This window comes from Ictalurus punctatus, chromosome 21 (assembly GCF_001660625.3).
Source record: "Ictalurus punctatus breed USDA103 chromosome 21, Coco_2.0, whole genome shotgun sequence".
NCBI lineage: Eukaryota > Metazoa > Chordata > Actinopteri > Siluriformes > Ictaluridae > Ictalurus > Ictalurus punctatus.
The window spans coordinates 11354548-11369626 of NC_030436.2; the positions used below are offsets into that span (position 1 = coordinate 11354548).

The following is a 15079-nucleotide window of genomic DNA, read 5'->3' on the forward strand; positions in this document are numbered from 1 at the left end:
GACTGAATTTAAAATTCTGGGTTTATCGTATGTCATTACATCGCTAAAGTCATCACTGATATCGCTAGCTTGCTTCTCAGCTTTAATGAAAACAAAACGACGGCTTTTAAAAAATTTTGCAATTTATTGAAATGCCATTTCTAAGGAATTTTACATAATAGAAATGTTTAGTTCCCAGTTTAAGTTTAGTTTTTAATACATTTTTACATTTTTATACAAACAGTGTAATGACACAGCGAAAATGTAAACGAGACAAAACTGTAGTGTTGAAATCTCAACATTTGCCTCAGCTAGCTAAATTAGCAACTGTTAATGATTTAAGGCTATTGGGTAAGTGAGAAAATTGTGTACATTTAAACAAACAAGGGCGATGTCGATTTGAATTTTGTCTAAATCAAGTCATAAGAAATATGAACACTAACCCCTCCTTAATCCTATCATTAACCTTTGTATTTTTTTTCCATCTAAAATATGAGACAGAACTGTCGAGATCATCAACAATTTCCTCAGATGTGAAGATAAATCACTAAGAAAAGACTCCGTATGACTAAAATTACAGTTACTAGACTTAGCATGAACTGCTAACTCTAATCTTGTGATCTAGCCCTGTCCCTAATCCTGATCTAGCACTGTCCCTGAACCTTCTCTTTATAAACAGGAATTGTTGCAAAATTGCACTTGTATGCTAATTTTATAAACATTCATGAAATGTTTGAGTAACAGATTCAGTCATAAGGATCAGCTGAGTAAAACGTTTTATTAGTTTAGATAATTAAAGTGAGATTTTGTTGTTGTTTTTCTTGCAGCGTACTGACAGTAATGATGGCGGGACGCAAAAGTCCACAGTACACAAATCTAATAAAGAATCAATTATATGTTGTCATTTGTTGCCAAGCAACAGAAAGCTGGTACATTAGCTATGAGTAATGTGTTTGCTCAGGTTGTTGGCTGCATTAGACACTCAGCAAACTGTAAAGATGAATAGAGGAATCCTAATGTGATGTTATTGTGAGCTTTTACATCATCACCGATCGACACACCCTGCTGGACGCCTGACTCCCGGGACTTTGACCTGGGAGTGTGTGTTATAGTGTGTGTTACATCACTGTCTGACAGATTATATAGCGTGAGGGTGTACATGCATGGACATGTCTCAGTCATGCTCGATCCTGACCTCGAACTTCTTAAAGCGCATTATTCTCGCGTGATATCAGCTCGAGTGAGGAGCAGTATCAAACCCAGTGCCACTGTCTGACAGTTTGATGTAAGCACAATATGTCATGATGAAATTGATGTTTTGGCTGTAAATACACTAAAAGACACTATGGAATGTGATTCGAGGCCATTAATAATACATAGATACGGCGCTATTAATGAATGAATTAATTAATAACATCACCACTTTAAGGCCCACAGAGGACATCATAGGATTCTTAACTGAAGATGTTGTTTATCTCAAAGGAGGGAATTATTTATGGATAAAATGATGACTGAACTTAAAGATTCCCTGTAAGCATAGCAGATGACTGCTTGGTCAGATTATCCTTCAAAGCATTTAGCACGTTTTCTTTACAACAGGTTTAAACGCTGTGGAAAATTCAAGAAAAATCTGTCAACCTCAGAGCAGGTGATTTTAATAATCCGAACGTGGAGCTCAGAAAATCCACTTAAGCAGGTGCGTAACCCAACTCTGAATACCAGGAACTTTCCCACATAAATACTGACATAAGTCAATAATATGATAAACTAAGTGAACTGAGAAATATGGACAAACTGTAGTGCGTTTGTCAGCCGTATTTCCCTATTTTGTTCATCAGATGAGAAGTTTTATGAAAGACACATTTGTGCTCATTCATTATGTTTGAAAGGAAGAGTGCACTTTCTTGGCTTTGCAGAGGTGAAAATAGTTTCCAGTCTGCTGCACCGACTTCTGTACTTTTTCTCTGATATTTTGTCCAAGAAAAGCACAAAGGATGATTGTGAACGCTGCACATCATGGCTGTGCTTCCACTCTTTCATCTTTCACAGTTTCAAATAGTTTCTGTTACAAGTCTAAAATTATACATAACATTTAAAGCTCTTAAGAACACACCGTAGGTCTTTAATTGCATGAAGTCTTATTCTTACACCAAATATGTAGATAATAATATATATGATATAATACTCTTCACTGATTAAATGCTTTCTTAATTTTGACCTAAATACCTTTCAAATTCAGTCACATAGTTTGGGAATTTCTTCAAAAATGTGTTAACTGAGTTGAGTTATGCTTTACAGGAAATTCCGGAATGCTGCCACAGACAGAAGGAGTTACTTTAAAGAGATAGAACAGCCAAAAACTGAAAGTCAACGACACCCATCTCTCGTATTTGGGCTGTAGTTATGAGGCTAATGTAATGTAATGGAGGTAATGGAGGTGTATAGCCTCCAATTCAGCATTGTGCATTAAATCTGCAATGGTGTCCACACAGGCATCAGATTCAGATACAGGGGTGTGGCCTAAAGTTTGAAGGTGGAGCCTGAATGTTATTAAAAAATCTACTCCAAATTGTTTCCTTTTTTTTTTTTTCAGTTAAAGGCTGGATGTAGACCCTTGTGACAGAATGTTTCCCAATCAGAAAAGAACCCTGTAGGAATATAAGAACCATTAGAGAACCATTAAAGAAAACATTTGCTGGAGGATTTCTAAAGGACTGGAGAGGATCTGTTTTTACTAAACACATTGCCAGAAACAAATTGAAACAAATGATATACAGAGCAGATTTGCGTGAAAAACAAGCTATCAGATTTTTACTTCATTTGTAGTTTTTCTCTCCAAATAACTAACAATCAGAAAAATATGATTACAATCTGTTTCAGTGTGATGATATGATTCAGTGTTAACGTTTCGCTTCTAATCACCACTCCTACATCACTGGGACTGACAGAGACTAAAGTCATGCCTTCTTTACTGGGACTGACAGATACTAAAGCCATGCCTCCTTTACTAAAAGGAGACACTAAAGCTACGCCTCCTTTACTGAAACTGAGAGACACTAAAGCCACAACTCCTTCACTGAAAATGACAGACACACAGGCCACACCTCCTTTCTTGAGAATAATAAATACACAGGCCACAAAGTCTCACAAAGTCTTACACTTTGTGTCTCACAAAGTCTTACACTGGTACTTACAGACACAGAGGCCACACCTATATTACTTGAAAAACAGGACAAACCCACTTTGGCACAGAGGCCACACCTCTTTCACTTTCACAAAAGCCTGAATCTGTATGTACTGTATGTACAGAAACTGAATGTACAGAATAAACTCACTGCCTGTTATATTTATTGCCAGTATATTGTGCAGTTTAAAGGTCAAAGTTAACGGACCATAAAACTGTTCTGCTGCTGCGTCTGAGTTTTTTTTTTGTTGTTGTTGTTTGGCTCACTGGATCTCTCATGGCGCAGAATAAACGAATAAATGAGTAAACTTCACACCTGAACTTTGTTCAGCACTCTCCCACAAGCCACAGGAGCTAAATGTGAGGCTAAATATGAAAATCTGAAGTTTGACACATCAGAAACTCCTCAGTATGAGCAGCGTTTACATGTTGGAGTCTTCCCATTATCACGCTTTAATAACCGAAACATGAGTTAAAACGCTAGAAGATTACAAGCTGTTTAAAAAAAAAAAAAAAAATCGTTTAGATTTACACTACTGAAGATAGACACTTTCCTGAAGAAATACACCACAAGGAGAATGTTGCTAATAAATAATACAATCTGAAGCCTTCCAGTTTAGTGTCATGCATTTCTAAATCATCACAAAGCAACTTTCACTGACAACGTGTGCACATACACCAAGTGAGAAATGTAATGTAATATTTTCTTTTTTCTTTCTTTTGATACTTAATTGTTTAATATTTCTCTATGCTAAAGTGAAATTAATCTCCTCCATAAAGGAGAAAGAAAGGGAGAGGGGTCATAAGTGCAAAAAATCCGATTACCTATTGTTCAACTGAGTTAATAATTAACACTAGTGAATTCTCAGAGTAGAGAACACACTAAGCACAGTACAGATACAAAAAAAAAACCAAGAACATAACTTAAATAAAATCTAAAATAAAATATATTGTTTTATTATATATATATATATATATATATATATATATATATATATATATATATATATATATATATATATATATATATATATATATATATAAACAAACATTAAACATTTTTTTCTGAGATAATGAAAACAACTATTTTTTTAAATACAGAAATTATGTTAACCCAAATCTATTTTATATAAAAACCAACATGAGAATTGATTTTAGTTCATTAATTTTGCTGTTAAATAAACATTATGAAATCTATCTATCTTTCTATCTATCTATCTATCTATCAGTGCGTGTGTGAAGGCAGATGCAAATGCAGGTAATTTATTAAGTAAAGTGCAAACAAAACAATCAAAGACATGAAAAAAAGAACCACAGACATGAACTGAGAAACGAAACAAAAGATACAGACTGAAGCGAGACTGTGGCACACGGCAAACACCACTGCAGCAAAAAAAAGAAAAAATTAAAATAAAAGAGGTTTGACTATGAGACACTGAAGAACTTAAATAGAACTTAAATAGTGGTGCTAATCAAGGTGAAACAGGAAACGGGTGTGAGTGATAGTGACATGTGAAGTGCCGGGCTGATGGGTAGTGTATTTCTCTGACCCTTTGGTGCTTCCATGATAAAAATGAAATGTTACAGGATCTTACAAGACTGTACAGAAAGTTTCACTAAACTGTGTACGTGTAAGACGGGCCTAAATATTCCTGAGAGTATTTTTTATAGTATAGTAGATTGGTGTAGATTTTATAGTACACTGACTCTGACTCTGTGACAACGCCACAGATGTTTTCATCTCTAAGGTTTGTGTTGTTGTGACGAGCCAAGCTGCAGGACGCAGTGTGTTTACCTTAATGACTGTAACTGAGACTGTAACACACCTCGTTTATGACTTTATAAAGCAAAGTTACTGGGAGGGAAAAAGTTCAGTAAAATTAATGACTCAACACTGAAACATGCATTATAGCGTTAATTTCCTGAGACTCGTCTTAAAGTTAAACACACACACACACACACACACACACACACACACACACACACACACACACATTATTATCAATTCTTTATTCTAATATTTTGAGATACTGGATGTTTGATTTCCGTGAGCTATAAGCCGTAATCATCGAGATTAAAACAAAAAAAGGCTCGAAATATTTCACTTTATGTGTAACGAATCTAGAATATATGAAAGTTCCATTTTTTGAATTAAATGAACTTTTCCACGATATTCAAATTTTTTGAGATGCACCTGTGTTTGTGTGTGTTTATATATATATATATATATATATATATATATATATATATATATACACACACACTAAATGGCGCACTTATATAGCGCTTTTATCCAAAGCACTTTACATTGTGTCTCATTCACCCATTCACACACACACACACCAATGGTAGCAGAGCTGCCAAGCAAGGTGCTAACTTGCCATCGGGAGCAACTTGGGGTTCAGTGTCTTGCCCAAGGACACTTCGGCACGTGGAGTCACCTGGGCCGGGAATCGAACTGCTAACCCTACGATTAGTGGACCACCACCCGCGCCACAGCCGCCCCACACTACTCATCAAAAGTTTACACACACTCATTCTTTATTATCCCCCCCTACACAATATATATATATATATATATATATATATATATATATATATATATATATATATATATATATATATATATATAATTATTATTTAGAGTCGAAATAAATTACTTCAAATATTCTTCATACTGTGAAGTATTCTCAAGGTATTAAATGTTATAATGTTCTTGACTGTCCTGCTTTAATATCATATATTACGATCACATACTGAATATGATGTGATATATGATCAAATATCATTATTATATCAGACAATATGTCACATATAATATAAACAATCTTGATGTATGTGAAGTTCATGATAACACTGGCATCATGATATTATTTTGACATGAGTTTCTATGATAAATAAAATAACTCTAAGATATAATTACATATTAATATGAAATATAGGTTATAAGATGATTTTGTACATATACTGTACTGTATATGTAAGTTATAAGTATCATGAGATTACATATTATTATTATTATTATTGCACATGTACTATATCTAATGTATGTTACTGTATATCTGCACCAACTATAGATTTATAGTCTGTTTTATTATAAAGTAGGAAAGAACATTTATAGAGTAATGTTTAATAACAGCAACTTTAATAGTATTGAAGATTTACTATGCATTAGATACAGTGTAAAATATATGCCATAAAATATTTTGTATGTGAGATCTGAGAATGTGTGTGTGTGTGTGTGTGTGTGTGTGTGTGTGTGTGTGTGGGTGTGTGAAATTGTACAAACTGCAACTGAAATTAGAATGAGGCAAAAGTGAAAGAAGATCCAGATGATATTATGGAGATAAAAACCCACGTTTACAGAATGAAAGAAGGAAAGAAATGTGGTGTGTTTGGGTTTGAGCAGATACACCTGTAGAGTCATGACCTCACTCTGAAAGAACACAAAGGCCCTTGTTTCTTTTAGAGAAAAGGGGAAAGAAACAGGAGGAAAAACAGGCTCATCTTCCGAGGATAAAGTGCTGAAAAGAAGCTTCTTCCTTCATGCCATCAGTTTGTGAAATGAGTTCAGTAAGAGGAGGAGAGAGGAATCTTTTTCTCACCCAGAGAAATGTTTTCTTCTTTCATTCAGCTTTTTACACACCGGTTATTAATGTGATCATCTCACACACACACACACACACACACACACACACACACACACACACACACACACACACACACACACACACACACTGTGTTAGTTAGTGTTAAGAAGAAGAAAAAAAAGATTTCCACCTGGTTTTTGAGCTGCTTCTCGTCTGGATTATTGTTTGTTTGTTTTAGATTTTGTTCATTCCTCAAAATTTCTGTCGTTCTCTTCAAACTCTCCACACCTTCACTGCGTCACCTGCTTCCACAGCAAGACAGAAAGAAGAGACCGAGCGTGCAGTGGGACACCTGACACTCCTGTTCCGTGTGTGTGTGTGTGTGTGTGTGTGTGTGTGTGTGTGTGTGTGTGTGTGTGTGGGGAGGGAGGTGCTAAGGCACAGCAGCACAGTGGCAGAGCAGGGCTGTGTCTCATTCACTACTTCACTTAACCCTCACTACTTGAGAGTACTACATAGGGCAAAAAGATAATCACTTTCTCCACCCTGAGTACCCTAAGAGTCCCAAGCAACTCCTGACCAGGCATGAAGAGCACTAGATAGGGTATAAAAGTATAGCTTTCACTCTATACCTACCCTAGAACTATCAAATTGGTACCAACAGAGCACTATGTATGGTATAAAATAAAGATCTCACATTTTCCATGTGGTTTTTATTTTTAATAGTAATTTTACATTTGATATTAGCATGCATTAGGGATAAAATGAAACACAGATCAAAGGTAAAGTAAATAAATGATAAGATTTCCTTTACAGAGTGAGAAGGAAATTATTTGTTGTCTTTAATCAAATTATTTACTTTTCACTGCTACCGTTTAAATATCGTTAAAGAGTTTCCTGAGTAGAGACTAAAGAGCGCAGCAGGAGTCAGTGGAGAACACAATGAGACACGACCCACAAGCAGTAGAACCTGATTACACAACACCAGATGACCTTGGGCGGTTCATTTCACCTGCCAAGTTACAGGTGTGTGTGTGTGTGTGTGTGTGTGTGTGTGTGTGCGTGTCTCTCCTCGTTTCTTATTCCTAGTGATAAAATACCAGTTCCTTCATTCATGAAATGAAGGTATATAACAACAACATTGCTTTAAATGAAAAAGATATTACTTATTACATTTAAATAATAATAATAATTTAGTATTTTAATTAAGATCGGCTTGCTGTGAATCACTTTGTTACCATTACACCACTTTACTTATTGCATAATGATTTAATTTATTTTATATGTATTTATTAAAATTTTGTATTTTTTACTTTCAGTTGTTATCATTATTGCTGATCTGTACTATCTTTATTACCATCCAATTATCATTATTGTTTGTGTGTGTGTGTGTGTGTGTGTGTGTGTGTGTGTGTGTGTGTGTTTTACAGCAGCTTTCATTAATCCTGACAGTTTAAATAAAAGACAGGGCACTAAAGATCATTCTTTCTCTGAGAACATTAAATCACCAAATCGGGGTTCTTTGGGTTCCCTAGGACACACACACACACACACACACACACACACACACACACACACACAAACAAATCCTGGGTAACACAAACTAGAATCATTTAATAAATCATTCGTATAAAGTCAAACAGTGTCTCTTTGTGTGTGTGTGTGTGTGTGTGTGTGTGTGTGTGTGTGTGTGTGTGTGTGTGTGTGTGTGTGTGTGTGGATTTGTGTTAAAAGACATCGCCCGTGGCAGTCAGATGAGACAGAAGCCGCATTCAAATGATCTATTCAAATATTCAAATCCAAGTCAAGGTGGTTTACAAAAGACCCACACACACACACACACACACACACACACACACACACACACACACACACACACACACACACAGGGGGAGTGTGGTTGGTGTTTGGCATTCAGTGCAGTGCCAGCGGGTGCAGGGATTCATTCCAGCTCAGTGTGTGTGTGTGTGTGTGTGTGTGTGTGTGTGTGTGTGTGTGTGTTTATGCGCGCGAGTTGTAGGGCGCGGCTGTGTCCCGAATCACATCTCACTTTTATATTAGTGCACTACTGATGAGTATATAAGGAATAAGGATTAACTTTGAGACTTTGCATCCTATCTAGTGCACTAACTGTGCAGAGGGAGACTTTAGATTTCTTATAGAAGTATACTAGGGGACATATAGGGAATTTAATAATGTGTGTCCAGGGGCATGAAATAAACATGTAGTCCACTATGAAATCATGGCTGCTGCACACTATGGAGTACATAGGGTATAAAATAAATGCTCCTCCTTTCTTAACAATGTAGTGCACTAGGTTTCCAAAGGGAATGACGTTATGTAGTGCACCAGGTTTCCATAAGGAATGACGTGATATAGTGCACTATGTAGTGTGTAGGACATGTCAGCTTTTTGGGAAATCGACTCCATTCGTTGTAAATAGTGAATAAATGATGATATAATGGCTTGTATGCCCTATGTAATGCACTAAATCATAATGGAAGGGACTGAATGCTGAAATAAGTACACTAATTACAATATGAACAGCTTATTTACTATGTTGTGCACTATATTGGATCTTTAGGGTATAAAATTTGTCATGATTATGTAGTGTAATACAGTGGATATATTCTTTTCTACCTTTACTGTAAAATTTTAACCTGTTAATTAAAGTGGAAAACAATAAGTATTACTTTAGAGGGCAAAAAAGAAAGAGAATAAATGTACAATGACTTGGGTGCATAAGTTTGCACACCTCTAAACCAATACTTAGTTGAAGCAGCTTTAGATTTTATCACAGCATTCAGTCTTTTTTGGTAAGAGTCTTGACTTAGCAATATTTTGCCAATATTACTTGCAGAAACTTTTTAACTCTGTCACATGGGCGGGGCCTCTCCTGTACACAGCCCTCTTCAGGTCACCACACAGATCTTTGATTGGATTTAGGTCTGGACTCTGGCTGGGCCGTTCCAAATCCTTGAACTTGTTTTGGTGGAGCCATTCCTTTGTTGATCTGGAGGTTTGCGTCAGGTCGTTGTCGTGCTGAATGCTGAAATTCCTCTTAATATTAAGTGTTTAATGTTTTAAGCCAAAATTGACTGGTATTTGGAGCTAATCATTATTCCATACATCCTGAATTAAGGCCCCAGTTCAAGCTGAAGAAAAACAACCCCAATGTATGATGCAGCCACCACCATGCTTCACCATGCACTGTAAAATGTAATAACTTAACTTTACTTAGAAAAAGTGAGGAAATCGATTGCCTTAAAATTTGCAAAGCAAAGTTGACCTTTTTAGTTGGCAAAACTTAATTAAATTTGTCATCAAGTTTAATTGAGTACTGATCACTCAAAATCATTTGTTAAGTTTACTTCTTATTAGTGTTCACATTACTAGGAAAACATTAGGAAACCGATTGCATTAAAAATGTCAAATAAACTGAAATGTTACAATCCTACTTACATTAAAAACCCAAACCTCACAAATGTACCTGTCATTTAACGATCCAGGATCATTATGTACAACTAACAGCGGACAGTAAAGGTGGTGAATCAAAATATTGCGTGCAATTTGTATTCAAAACAATGTAGAATGTACAATGAAGGTAGAACTTGCATGCAACAAAATGCAGAAGAGCCTAAGTTCATAAAAAAAATGAAAAGGTTAACTTGTCTAGTCCAAGCTAAGAGCATTAAGTGTACATAGCTGAATGAGGCATGTAACTTTATGTGATTATGTGTGTGTGGGCAATGCAGTTTCGAATGAAATATATAGGGAAGGAGACTTGCCAAACATGTTTGAAAAACTTCTGTGGTTTCTTCTCCAAGAATGAAAGGAAGGCCACGGAGAACTGCTTTGTGCTTAGCAGTGATGTCAGTGCTCTGAAAAAAAATTATAGCATAGACTGGATTATCAAATTAGTCAGAAAAGATCAATTAAAAGTTGAGCTAAAGCAAACAGAATTTAGTTTTCAACCAAAAAGCATTGACAACCTTACTATGGATTAAATCTGATCAAGAAACTCAGAACTGCCCCTTCTTTGATTAAAAAATTTCCAGAAAACAAGCTGTATATTGATCACGTGCACGTTGTGCATTGTGAAGCTCATGAGAAGAGGGACGCAGAAGCACAGAGGACTGTAACTTCTCACGCCAGCTTCACAACGTGCTTACATTTATGTCAAGCGTAAACACAACGCTCTCGTGAATGCGTGTGCGACAGTTAGCCGAAAGCAATGGCTTATAAATATATGGTTTAAAAAGTTTAACATATTAGTATTTTTCTTACACATACACCTAAACTATCGTTTCGCTCCAGAAGACATTGATTCATCCAGTAGATCTTAAACTTTTCTGGTGTGGCTTCTATGTTTTATGTGATAATGCTTCAATATGAGAGATCTCTTTTCACAGACAAAAACGCAATACTTACATTTCCACTGCATGTCTCATTCCACAAAACAAGCTCTGCAAATGAAGAAAATAAAATGCATAATATATGAATGGATATGTGAGTGTGTATGTGATTGTGCCCTGCGATGGATTGGCACCCTGTCTAGGGTGTACCCCGCCTCATGACCGATGCTCCCTGGGATAGGCTCCAGGTTTTCCCCGTGACCCTGAAAAGGATTAAGCGGTATAGAAGATGGAAAATGCATAATTCTTACTATATAGACTAATACTTTTGTAGTTTTGAAACATTTTAATCTAACTTTACCTCAAAAATATAATTATTTAAATTATTTATTGCTTTCACTGTGCAACACACTTAATCATTCAAATGTAAATCAGTAATTTAAGTGGCGTTAATGCCCACCCCACCACCGTCAGTATACATTGCACACTCAAAAAAAACAAAAAAAAACATAAAAACGTTCCTTGATTTAAAACACATGTATCCAAAGATATGTGACAAGCAAATGTTTTACTGCTAATTTCAACTAAAACAATCCTACAATTTGATTATAATACCCCCACATCTAGTATCACTGTGTAACGCTAACTCATATACTCATATTGTTACACTGTTGATTAATGTAAATTGACCAATTAAGCAATTAAAAAATATGACAAACAAGTGCTGAGTCACCTCACCATTTGCTTTTCCCCTCAGCATACAAATCGACTCCACCTACAGGTAGAATCATCAGACGATAACACATTATTTCACATGGGTTTGGGAGATTGGATGTATTTTTGGATGTATGCCCTAACCCATTGCCCAGAGACATGAAGAAGTCAGGAGACAGTTGTCACATGTAGGGAGCAGCCAGTACTTGCCAGAAATTGCTGCAATTACTTGCCAGCCTTCTTGACCTCCTGGTCTTCTCATCAATTTTACAGGGACGTCCGGTTCTTAGTAGAATCACTGACGTGCCATATTTTCTCCACTTGTTGATTATTGTCTTTACAGTCCTCCATGTATATCCAGTGCCCTGGAAATAACACTCTCCTGATTAATATTGTTCAACAATGACATCTCGTATCCGCTTTGTAAGTTCTTTGTGGCCCGTGGCTTTTCTAGTTGGATGTTAATAGGGACATTTCCCCCCTAAAATGAGTCTTATTGTTTTTAATTTTAATTAATAGGATCAAATTTTACAGTGAAGGTAGAAAAGGTTCTGACATGATGATCTGTCAAGTTGGTTTCATTTTTTATATCACAATAACCTTCCATTTTAATTTGCCATTTTTATTCATTTGTGCACTATATAGGGTATGAAATAATGGCAGAGAGGGTGACTTAAAGTGCAAAAGTTTTTGAATATTTACTTAGGAAAAGTTCCTTTTCAGAATCAGGTTACGCAGCTTCAGGTTTTTCTAGATTTTTCTTGTGTAGATGTGTTTTTCAACAGCATCTAGACGACCATCTTTAATCACAACCACTCACCTTTAAAAAATCAGGGCTAGAAAATGCGGACTGAGGAAGAAAATAGGGGTTGTTTTCTCTTAAAAAATTAAGAGAATAATATGATGATATATGCATGAGAAAATGGCGAGTGTTGAGATGAATCTAATATAAGTCGAATATCTCGCCAATATATTACTACATGTATAGTACTAGTTATAATTATTAAGCACTGCTTTAATTTAACAAATTCAACACACTCAACACACTCATTATTCAGCAGAGTTGACTCTTTTTTTTAAGTTGACTTTATTTACGGTTGACTATTCTTATTTAAAGTGGAGTCTTTATCTAAAGTTGACTTTTTTATAGTTGACTCTTTATTTAAGGTTGACTCTTTTTTTTAAGTAGACTCTTTTTATTTAAAGTTGACTCTTTTTTAAAGTTGACTCTTTTTGAAAAGTTGACTATTTTTATTTAAATTGGAGTCTTTATCTAAAGTTGTCTATTTATTTAAAATTTGAAGTTGACTATTTAAAGTTGACTCTTTTAAAGATGCTTTTTTTATTTGTAGATGACTCTTTTCATTTAAGGTTCATTCTTTTCATTTAAAGTCGACTCTTTATTTACAGTTGACTCTTTATTTAAAGTTGACTCTCTTTATACAGAACACAACCATACATGGCTCAATATTGGACATATTGTAGGTGCGCTGTTACTAACATTTTCTACTCCCTATGTAGTGCACTACATGTTCAGCATTTGGGATTCAGCCCAATTTAAGAATTCCTACTCCTAAAATGTCAGCTCTGGCTCCATTTAGTGGCCATAGACAGTGAAACACACACACACACACACACACACACACACACACACACACACACACACACACACACACACACACACAGAAAGCGTTTTACATGTACTATGTTTTATTGCAGTACAAAAAAAACACAAAAATAAAAAAATTCATACGATTTTTTCACACTTTTCACATCGTGGTTAAAGTGCATTAAAAAAATTTTTTTTTAAGAAATAAAAAAAGAAACTAAACAAGTACATAACACCGCTTTAAAATAATCCCTTTAATATAAAAGTTCTAAATAACAGTTTTTTATCATGTATTAAATTAAAACGGACGTTAGCTTTTTTTTAAAAACAAAAAAAAAACTGTTTTATGCTACAAAAGTAACCAATCACAGTATATAAAAAATAAAATTAAAAAAGAGACTTAACTTCTTTTTTTCCAAAAAAAAAGGACATTCAAAATAGACGATTCCTCAGCAGGATCTATATTTCAGATTTTGGGATCAGATTTCTCTTTATGTGCTAAACACCATTAATACTTCTTTTGTTGGCTCTTTTTCCAATCATATTAACATTAAACATAATACTGATTTAAAAAAAGCACGAAAAAAATTCAAGTTTACAAAATAAATATGTAAAAGAAAATATGACACATGGTATCAAAATAATAAGTGGATGTCCTTTAAATTGAATAATGTAGTGTAACTACTGCATCGATTCGATTCGATGAAATATTCCAATAAAAAATAAAACTATAATGTAAAGTTATGGGTTAAAATTGTGTCCGTCTCATTGATCATAAAATGTAAAAGAATACCAGCTGTATTTTTTTATGTTCTCCTTGTTTCATTCAGAATGTTTCTTCTTCAGATCATAATTTTGAAAGGTTCTTCTGGAAAAACACACACACAATTTTTTAAAATTATTTTAATGTCAATAATCTACTCAAAGGAGGACTAAAAGTTTTACAGAAACACACATTTACATTTACGTTTATTCATGTAGCAGACGCTTTTATCCAAAGCAACTTACGGACGAGGAAATACAAGCAATTTTAAGAATCTTAAAGCACATATGAAGATATTTACCTGCAGGGTCACGTGGAACGCTTCGTCTCGTGCACCATTTGTACATGATGGCCACGATGATCATGACGAAAACCACAGTAGCGGTGGCGGACAGAGCCGTGTGTGGCAGCACCAGCTCGCCTGAGGTCGTGGGCGGGAGCCTGAAGATCAGTAATAACACAGTAATGCATGTCATATTACACATTGTATGTGTTCTAAAGCTCAGAATGATTATTTTTGGAACAAAGAATGGTAAGAAAGTCTTACGTTTCTACAGAGATGACGATGGGGGGGGTGTCTGTAAATAAATAAACACATTTAAAGCAAATGAAATCGTCATTAAATACGAGTGCATTCTAACATGCTAATTTACAATCTTATGACTTAGAAATCTGTTTTTCGAACCACTTTATCAGTAAGACTCAACCTGCCAGTGGTTAAACTATGTCATGTGATCAGCACTAAACTCACACAGCCAGACACTCTGGACTATTAAATCTAATTATAAACTGTTAAAATGCATGACGTGTTGTTCATTAAAAAGTTCAACGTTGTTATAGTTGGTAAATCACTGTGGTATAAGCGGAATAAAACACTCCAGACTG

The 15079-nt window shown here is 35.2% G+C and overlaps 2 protein-coding genes across 3 annotated transcripts in view; both read right to left on the reverse strand.

The window, feature by feature from the left end:
• Window positions 1-7133, reverse strand: part of lima1b (LIM domain and actin binding 1b) — a 29765-nt gene extending 22632 nt beyond the window's left edge. The window contains exon 1 of the mRNA XM_017450703.3: window positions 6944-7133. The gene's annotated coding sequence lies outside the window, so the exon portion shown is untranslated. The remainder of the gene's footprint in view (window positions 1-6943) is intronic.
• Window positions 1-15079, reverse strand: part of LOC108255073 (G-protein coupled receptor 182) — a 130175-nt gene that overhangs the window by 67410 nt on the left and 47686 nt on the right. The window lies entirely within an intron of this gene.